The sequence below is a fragment of the Heptranchias perlo genome, unplaced genomic scaffold, assembly GCF_035084215.1.
Source record: "Heptranchias perlo isolate sHepPer1 unplaced genomic scaffold, sHepPer1.hap1 HAP1_SCAFFOLD_43, whole genome shotgun sequence".
Lineage (NCBI taxonomy): Eukaryota > Metazoa > Chordata > Chondrichthyes > Hexanchiformes > Hexanchidae > Heptranchias > Heptranchias perlo.
This window is the reverse complement of record NW_027139442.1, coordinates 6,599,263-6,609,343: the sequence shown is the minus strand read 5'-3', so window position 1 is coordinate 6,609,343 and position 10,081 is coordinate 6,599,263. Positions and strand designations below refer to the sequence as shown.

Below are 10,081 nucleotides of genomic sequence, written 5' to 3'. Positions count from 1 at the left end.
TCCGTAATTGTTTTTGTGACTTCTTCCTAACCTCTTCCTATTCGCTTTTGTCGTCCTCTTATTTAATATCTATAAATGAGAAATTCCACCAGCTTGTTGTGTCTGATCAGGGGCTGATGTTTGGGAACGATTTATTGTCTGTGATTAAAGTGCCAGAAACCCAAAGGGCGCAATTCAGTGTGAAACTCCACAGAAACACTCGACTTCTCTCTCCTCGTGAAATAAGGGGCTATAATGGTGAGTATAGCTGCCTTCCAAACAGTTAATTCCAACAGGTTTGAATCCCAGCACGCTGAATTCAGAAACACCAAGACTGGAACCGAATTTGATGATGTTCAGAGCGATAATGTTTCCAAACGGGTCTAATTTATATTAAAAAATACTTCTAAAATGTATTTCTTCCCTCATAACGATGAATTTAACTCTGTTCCTTTGTATTGTTATTTGCCCTGATCTGTACGGTGGACACAGGACACAATTGCCAGGATTAGTGAAATTAATTGATTTTCTGAAGTTTTTCCCTCTGCCGATTCCCGTTCCTTATTTAAATTATGTCGGATTAACCTTTCTGATCTATAGAAGGGTCATTGACCTGAACCGTTAACCCGAGCTTCCCTTCTCCACAGATGCTGCCGGACCTGCTGAGTCTTTCCAGCATTTTCGGTTTTCATTTTTTTCTATATTTTATCCCTTTCACTTTTGACGGTCGCCATTGAAACTTCCAGATTTGCGCTCGGTTTTTATTTGTGTTTCAGTTCGGTTTATTTGAATTAATATAAATCGTGTCCTGAGAAATCAGACAGAAATATTGAGCAATGTATACTGAAATATACTGGGGCAACTTTCAAACGATCAAAACAAAAACTTTATTATGAATCAATTGTCTAATTTTTCACTGACAAAATATGAAAAAATACGAGAGTAGAAGTTACAGAGAGAAACTATTTCCTCACATTGCGCATTGTCCTGAATCTGTAACAACGAAGATAATGTGAATTTGTTCCACTCTGTTACAGTTCTCACTTATGGCCAGTAGATGTCAGACTGTATGAGAGTGTGGGATTAATTCTGTCTGTCAGTCAGCATTTGAGTGTGATATTCATTCTTTATCGGTCAGTCTCCAGTACAGTCTGTGAGTGCGGGATTCATTCTGTATCTGTCAGTCTCTGGTGCTATCTGTGAGTGTGGGATTAATTCTGTATCTGTCAGACTCTGGTACTGTATGTGAGTGTGAGAATCATTCTGTATCTGTCATTCTCTGGTACTGTATGTGAGTGTGAGATTCATTCTGTATCTGTCACTCTCTGGTACTGTGTGTGAGTGTGGGATTCATTCTGTATCTGTCAGTCTCTGATACTGTCTGTGAATTTGAGATACATTCTGTATCTGTCAGTCTCTGGTACTGTGTGTGAGTGTGGGATTCAATCTGTATCTGTTAGACTCTGGTACTGTATGTGAGTGTGAGATTCATTCTGTATCTGTCAATCTCTGGTTCTATCTGTGAGTGTGGGATTCAATCTGTGACTGTCAGTCTCTGGTATTTTATCTCAGTTGGGGATTCATTCTGTAACTCAGTCTCTGGGCAAATTGCAAGTCTGGATTCGTTCTGTAGTCTTATTTCATGTTACAGTATGGTGCTTGAAACTGTTTCTTTAATTCATTAACGTAAACAAATCTTTTGTGTGGCATTAATTTGTAAATATGGATACACTTTTGGATTTTGTTTCAATCTAACAACGTGTTTGAGTTTTGTTGTAGGATTACATCTTCATCTCTGAAGATAATGTACATTTCAATCTTATACTGTGAAATTATTGGACTGCCATTTATTGTGTAGCTCAGTCTGGGCGAATGGAATTGATATTGTATCTTTCAGTCTGACACTGTATGAGATTTTTAGACTGGTATGTAATCTGTGGTTCTGTCTGTACTGATGGAATTGACTCTCTAACTTTCAGTCAGACACTTCAAGAGATTTTTGGACTGGTTTGTAATGTGTAGCTTTGTCTACACTAATAGGATTCATACTGTATGTTTTAGTATGATAATGTATGAGATTTTTGGACGGTATATAATGTGTAGTTCAGTCTGCACTAATGGAATTCATACTGTACCTTCCAGGCTGATACTGTGTAATATATTTAGGCTGGTTTGTAAGGTGTCGTTCACTCTTCAATAATGGAATTGTTACTGTATCTTTCAGTTTGACACTGAATGTGACTTTTGGACTGGTATCTAATGTGAACCTCAGTCTGCACTAATGGGATTGATACTGTATCTTGCAGTCTGATACCGTGTGAGATTTTTGTACTGGTATATTGCTTGTAGATCAGTCTGTACTAATCAAATCGATAGTTTATACCTCAGTATGATACTGTACGTGATTTTTAGACAAGTATCTAATGTAAACCTCTGTCTGCAGTAAAGGAATTGATACTGTGCCTTTCAGTTTGACACAATGAGATTTTTGGACAGGTAACTAATGTGTACCTCAGCCTGCACTAATGGGATTGATACTGTATCTTCGAGTACGAGACTCTATGTGAATTTTGGACTGGTATATAATGTATAGCTCAATCTGCACTGATGGAATTGATTCTGTATTTTTCAACCTGACACTGAGATTTTTGGACTGGTATGTGACGTGTAGCTCAGTCTGCACTAATGGGATTGATACTGTATCTTTCAGTCTCATACTGTATGAGAATTTTGGACTGGTATCTAATGTGCACCTCAGTCTGCAGTAAAGGAATTGAAATTGACATTTCATTCTGACACTATGAGGTTTTTGGACAAATATGTGAGTCAAATTTGGGTAACATCTGAACTGGTAGCTAATGTGTATCTCAGTGTACAATGTGGTCATGAATACTGCATCTTTAAACTCATAATGTGTGTGAGTTGTGGGCTGGTATTTAATTTGAATCTCGGGGTACACTATTGTGATTCATTCTGTACCTATCAATCGGTCCCATGTGTCAGGTCCATCTGGGATTTAATTTGTAGCTAAGGCTGAACTAATGTGAGATTGACACAGTGCCTTTCAATCTGATAGTGGGTGTGATTTTGGACTGGGAATTATTTATCTGCCGGTCAGCGGTTCTGAGTTGTTGTGAAATGGAAATTCCGTCTGTCTCTCCTGCTCTGTTTGACTGTTGGATTGGGATCAGTGTGGGACTGACTATTTCTGCTGTCTGAGACTGTGGGACTGGTGACCTGTCTGTGTCTCTGTGCTTTGTGAGTGATAATGTACCTACTGTGTGTGAGAAGGAGCTGGCTTCACTGCTCCTTGTGCCTCGGGTGGAGTAAACATCATCCTGATTCTGGGTCCTTCAGGGATTTGCCTGTAGGAAGAAAAATATCGCTTGTAAATTAACAACAGGTGAAGTAGAAAATACAAAAGTGATCAATTGAATCTCTCTGTTAATAATCACGGTAACATCCACAAATGGAAACCAGCGATACAAACAGTGTCAGTGTCTGACGCCACGACAGTACTGCATCACTCAGCTTCTGCACACCAGGTGTGTTGGGCTGTTTTACAACAATTTAATGACATCCAGACACAACCCAACCCCTGCACTGATCCATGAATGGGACTACCCGATGGGGCGGGGACCTTTGTACAGGTCATGTTTCTAATCCCCTCTCCCATGGGACTAACCATTAAACCGAAACAACACAGCCACTATTTAAAATGTATCCTTCAAACTTCTCACCTGATGCCTGCAATAGATGCTCTTTTTATAACTCCCCATATCCTTACTGTCTGGTTCTGTTCACTGTTCAATAACAAACACTAAAATTTAATGGGCAGGTATGAAAAATCAGATTTTATTGCTGCCACCAATTGCAAACACGCTCACACTGCACATTATCCGGTTTCAACAATTTGGACCGAAATGTTGCGGTTCTGCTTCTTTCCAGTAGATGTCCCCAAGCCCCGCGACATTGAAGTTTGCAGATGAGAGAGGGACAGAAGATAAACTCATTCTTCACATTGTATTGCACGAGTGAGATTTAGAAAGACTAGTAATTGAGACGTGCTGCAAGTACATTTTGTTAGACCAAACACTATTTGTAATGCTGTGTTAAATTCTTCTCATTAATTTAGGGGTTATTGTCGATACTGAGGAAGACTGTGACAAAATAAACTTACAGAACGGCCGTGTAAATGGCCATTGAATTTCAATATAGAAAGTTGTGAGGTGGTGCGTTTCACTTGGGGGAATAAGGACGCCATATACTGCTTGGAAAAGAAGAGTCTAAACGGGGTGGAGGAGCAATGTAAATCGTGTCCTGAGAAATCAGAGAGAAATACTGTGCAATGTACATTGAAATATAATGGGGCAAATTCACAACTATCGAATGAGTAAAACAATACCTTATTATGAATCAATTGTCTTCATTTTTCACTGTCATAATATGCAAAAATACGAGAGTAATAGTTGCAGACGGAGACTTTCCTCACATTGCTTTGTCCTGTTTCTGTAACCATGACAAATGATGTGAATTTGTCCCCCTCTTTTACAGTTCTCGCTTACGTCCAGTAGAGGTCAGTCTCAGGTACTGTGTACGGGAGTGGGGTTTATTCTCTATCTGCCTGTCTCTGGGACTGTGCATGAGAGTGGGGTTTATTCTCTACATGTCTGACTCTGGTACTGTGCGTGAGTTTGGGATTCATTCTGTATCTATCAGTCTCCACTACTAAGTGTGAGCGTAGGGTATATTCTGCATCTGTCAGTCGAAGGTACTGTATATAAGTGATGGATTAATTCTGTGTCTGTCTTTCTCGAGCACCTGTCAGTCTCTGGTACTATCTGTGAGTGTTGGATACATTATGTATCTGCCATTTTCTGCTATTTTATCTCAGTGTGGGATTCATTCTGTAATTCGGTCTCTGAGAAAATGTGCAAGTCTGTATTCATTCTTTATTCTTATTTCAGATTACAGTATCGGAATTTGAAAATGTATTTTTAATACTTTAAAGTATATACAGTTCTTCGAGTATTTAATTTGTTAATATGGATACACTTTTCGATTTTCTTTAATCAAACAACGGGTGTGAGTTTTGGAGTTGTGTTACATCTTAATCTCTGAACTTTATTGTGAATGATAATGTACTTTTCAGTCTGTTTATGTTGAAATTAATGGACTGGTATGTAATGTGTAGATCAGTCTGCAATAATGGGATTAAGTCTGTATCTGAGTCTAACACTGTATGAGATTTTTGGACTGGTATGTAATATGTTGCTCATCCTGCACTAAAGGAATTGATACTGTATCTATCAGTCTGATATTGTATGAGATTTTTGGACTGGAATTTGATGTGCAGCTCAGTCTTCAATAATGGAAGTGATATTGAATCATTCAATCTGATACTCTATGAGATTTTTGGACTGGTGAGTAACATATAGTTCAGTCTGTGCTAATGAATTTGATGTTGTATCTTTGAGTCTGATACATTATGAGATTCTTGGACTGCTATATAATGTGTGGCTCAGTCTGCACTCACGGAATCGATAATCTCTCTTTCAGTCTAATATTTTATGGGATTTTCAGTCTGGGATGTAATCTACAGGTCAGGCAGTGCTAATAATATTGAAGCTGTATCTTCCAGTCTGATCATTTATGAGGTTTTTGGACTAGTATGTATTGTGTAGCTCAGTCTGTACCAAAGGTTTTGATAATGTTTATTTCAGTATAATACTCTATGAGTATTTACCAATATATCTAATATGTAGCTCAGTCTGCACTAATGGAATTAATACAGTATCTTTCAATCTGACACTTTGAGATCTTTGGACTGGTATGCAATGTGTAACTCAGTCTGCAGTAATGTGACTGTGACATTCATTCTGTATCTGTCAGTTTGTGGTACTGTGTGTGAGTGAGATTCATTCTGTATCTGTCATCTCTGGTACTGTGTGTGAATGTGGGATTCATTCTGTATCTGTGCGTCTCTGTACTGTATCTGAGTGTGAGATTCATTCTGTATCTGTATCTAATTATTTTCTCCGATTACATTATGGTATTCAATTCTGTACTTTAATATCATAATGTTTAAATATTTTTTCTCATTATTTAATTGGTAAATTTGGATAAACTTCAGGATTTGATGCTGGAGGTTTTAATCAGATAATTTGTGTGCTTTTGGACTACTATTAAATCTGTATCTCTGTGAGTAATATTGTGAATGATAATATATCTTTCAAACTGACATGGTGACATTTTTGAATTGCTATATAATGTGTAGATCAGTCTGCACTAAAGGAATTGATACTGCATTATTAAATTTTATTTTATAACATTTTTGGACCGGTATGTAATGTGTATCTCAGTCTGTGCTAATAGAATTGATACTGTATCTTTAAATCTCATACTATGAGTATATTATAAACTGGTATCTAATTTGTTTCTCAGGTTACACTGTCACCGCATTTCTCAATCTGATACTGTACATGAGTTTTGGACTGGCAATTTGTATTCGAATGGTACACTATTCGAATGGATGCTGCATGCATTAAACTCACGTGTGTGTGAGAGTTCTGAACCAGTATTCAATTGGAATCTCGGGGTATCTGGTATTTAATTCATGGCTAATGTTGCCCTTTTGTGAAATTGACAATCTGAAAGCGAGACTTTGGACTGGGATTTTTGTATCTACCTGTTAGCGGGACTGAGTTCGGGAGAAATGGAACAGTGTCTGCCTCACCTCCTCTGTTTGACTGTTGGATTGAAAATGTGTCTCTGGAACTTTGGGATCAGTGTGGGACTGACTACTTCTGCTGTCTGAGACTGTGGAACTGATGAGCTGTCTGTGTCTCCGTTCTCTGTGAGTGATAATATACATACTGTGTGTGATAAGGAGTTGGCAGCACTGTTCCTTTGCCTCGGGTGGACGAAATTTCACATTTGTTCTGGCTCCTTCAAGGGTTTGCCTGTAAAAAGAAACGTATCTGTTGTAACTCAAGAACAGGTGAGGTGGAAAATACAAAACTGATCAGTTTAATATCTGTTAATAATTATTTTGAATATCCAAAAATGAAAACCAGCGATACAAACAGTATCAGTATCTGACTCCACTGCAGTACTGCAGCACTCAGCTTCTGCGCACCAGGTGTGTTGGGCTGCTTTATAACAATTTAGAGAAATCCAGACACAACCCAACCCCTGCACTGATCCATGAATGGGACTACGTGATGTGCGGGTCAGGTTACCAATCTCCTCACCCAGGGGACTAACCTTTCAACTGAAACCAAACAGCCGTTGTTTAAAATGTGTCCTTCACACTTCTCAACTGAGGCCTGCAATAATATGCTCTTTGTATAACTCCCCACATCCTTACTGTCCGGCTCTGTTTCCACTCTTCACTGTCCAATAACAACAAACAGCGTGAGGCTGGAACTTAACCAGGAACATTCACTGCTGGTTTGGGGAGAGAAAGCATCAATGATTTTAAATAGTAGGTTCGTACCATTCTGTCTACCTTCCCCTGGACACACGCTGTACACACACAGCCCGAGAATGACCTCTCCCTTCCACCGCTCACTCCATGTTCCGGGACCAGTTCCTGATCCACTCCGCCTCTTACAAAACAGCCCCCGGACTCCCCCTGACTTTCCTCCGGACTCAATGCCGATCTCTGAGCCCATCTGCGGACACGGTCCCGATGCGATGAGCTGCTGTAACGAGGCTGCTCTTTGCTCCCTTCCTCCGGGGGCCGTGATCTCTCCATTCCCGCTGTTTTAAACCATCTTCTTCCGCTCACTGAGGGAATGGCCCCAATCGGCCGAGCAGGGGGAGGGGATCGCGCATGCGCTCTTCTGCTCACCAACAACCAGCGCTGGGGGCTGGGCTGAATCACGCATGCGCAGATATCTGGTATAATTCCCAATACAAAAATCGATGGAAACTTTCCCCAATTGGAATTTTTCAGAGTCTGAGCAAAGGAAGTGGGGCTGGGGGAAAGGTCAGAGGGAATGGGGTCCACAGGCAGTGCAGGAACAGGCACCAGAATGGGAAACAGATGGGATTCCACCAGTGCATAACGCTGGAATCCAGACTGACTTTACAATCTCTAACTATTAAACGAGATGTTTCCATCCCTGCTGTTCCTGTCAATATATTTTGATGGTAAAGAGCCTTTCATAGATAAAGTGGGCGGCTGTGGAATGAGCCAAAGGATCCAGTTCAATTTTGGCCCCTCCACTGATAAATAAACGTGTGACTCCGAAACTGGAGGGAGGATTTCTCAAACCAATCCTGGAGAAACATGGGAGGAAAGTGGGAGTTGGTGTATTTGCTGGGACCGTGTTGGATTAATATCTGACAGCAACAATCCCAGATTAATTTAACCGGAGTGAAATTCTCGGTCACTGAGAGTAATATCGAACAGCCTTGAGCTGCAAAACTTCAGATGGTACAACAGGCAAAAGAGGGTTCAATGTGGCCCATTGTTTTTGTCACTCTGCACTGTCCCTGAGTGTGGGATTAATAGTGTGTCTGTCCCTTGTATAATATCAGTGAGAGATTAGATTGCATCTTCTGTCTCTCCAACGCGATCTTTCTGCATAAAACGGTCAGTCTGGAACTAATACTGTTTCCGTCTGTCTGTCACTGTGTCTCACCGCTCTCTGTCTCTCTCACCGTGTCTACCTCCCTCTCTCTCGCTGGTGCTGAATATGAAGGTGGTTATTGCTATTGTGCGTGATTTGGACACTGATAGGAGTCTAAGACTGATACTGTTTCTCTCTCTCCAGTGCTGGACATGAAGGTGGGATACTATCTGATATAAAACAGGGAGAAGGAGATGTCCGGGCCGGGGATGTGTTCGGCTTCAGTCCCAGTTCATGGTCATTATCTTTTCACAGATTGAGAGCGAGTGTCGTTGTCAGACGGTAACGCTGGCGAAGCTACTTTTAGTTGCCACTTTTAGTAATTTGTGTATCTGTAGCTCTCGATCCCATTGCTCCTCTATCCTGTTTAGACTTATCATCCAAACAATATGTGAGCTCCTTATTCTTCATTCTGCAAGTTTATTAATGTCCTCTTGCAATTTGACACATTCTTCCCTTGTATTAACTGTACCCCCAATTTGGTATCATCGTCAAATTTTGAAATTGTACTTCTGATTCCCGAATCCAAATCGTTAATGTTAATTGTGAACAGCAGTGGTCCCAGCACTGATCCCTGTGTTAAACCACTTCCCACTTTTTGCCACTCCAAGCAGCTAACCGTAACCCCTATTCTCTGTTTTCTGTTTTGTCGCCAGCTTGCTATCCATTCCGCTACCTGTCCCCTGACTCCACGTACACTGAACTTTGCCATGATTCTACAATGCGGTACCTTATATAAGGCTATCTGAAAATCCAAATGTATTACATCTACCAGGTTACCCTTATTTACTCTTACTGTTAATTAGTTATAGAGTTATAGAGTTATAGAGTTATACAGCACGGATAGAGGCCTTTCGGCCCATCGTTTCCGCGCCGGCCATCAGCCCTGTCTACTCTAATCCCATATTCCAGCATTTGGTCCGTAGCCTTGTATGCTATGGCATTTCAAGTGCTCATCCAAATGCTTCTTGAATGTTGTGAGGGTTCCTGCCTCCACAACCCTTTCAGGCAGTGAGTTCCAGACTCCAACCACCCTCTCGGTGAAAAAGTTCTTTCTCAAATCCCCTCCAAACCTCCCGCCTTTTACCTTGGATCGATGTCCCCTTGTTATAGAACCCTCAACGAAGGGAAAAAGCTCCTTAGTATCCATCCTATCTGTGCCCCTCATAATTTTGTACACCTCAATCATGTCCCCCCTCAGCCTCCTCTGCTCCAAGGAAAACAAACCCAATCTTCCCAGTCTCTCTTCATAGCTGAAGCGCTCCAGCCCTGGTAACATCCTGGTGAATCTCCTCTGCACCCTCTCCAAAGCGATCACATCCTTCCTGCAGTGTTGCGACCAGAACTGCACACAGTACTCCAGCTGTGGCCGAACCAGTGTTTTATACAGCTCCATCATAGTCAAAGAATTTAATAAGATTGGTCCTGATCTTGTCCTGTTATTAGATTAAATTTTGGACGCT

The 10,081-nt window shown here is 40.8% G+C and overlaps 1 long non-coding RNA gene across 1 annotated transcript; it reads right to left on the bottom strand.

Annotated features, from left to right (window-relative positions):
* Positions 1-842: 842 nt before the first annotated feature.
* LOC137312651 (uncharacterized) lies at positions 843-7,788 on the bottom strand. Its single transcript, XR_010960771.1, has 3 exons — positions 7,478-7,788; positions 6,856-6,941; positions 843-3,344 (listed from the first exon to the last, which is right to left on the bottom strand). It is a non-coding gene; the product is annotated as an uncharacterized lncRNA (long non-coding RNA).
* Positions 7,789-10,081: the final 2,293 nt, after the last annotated feature.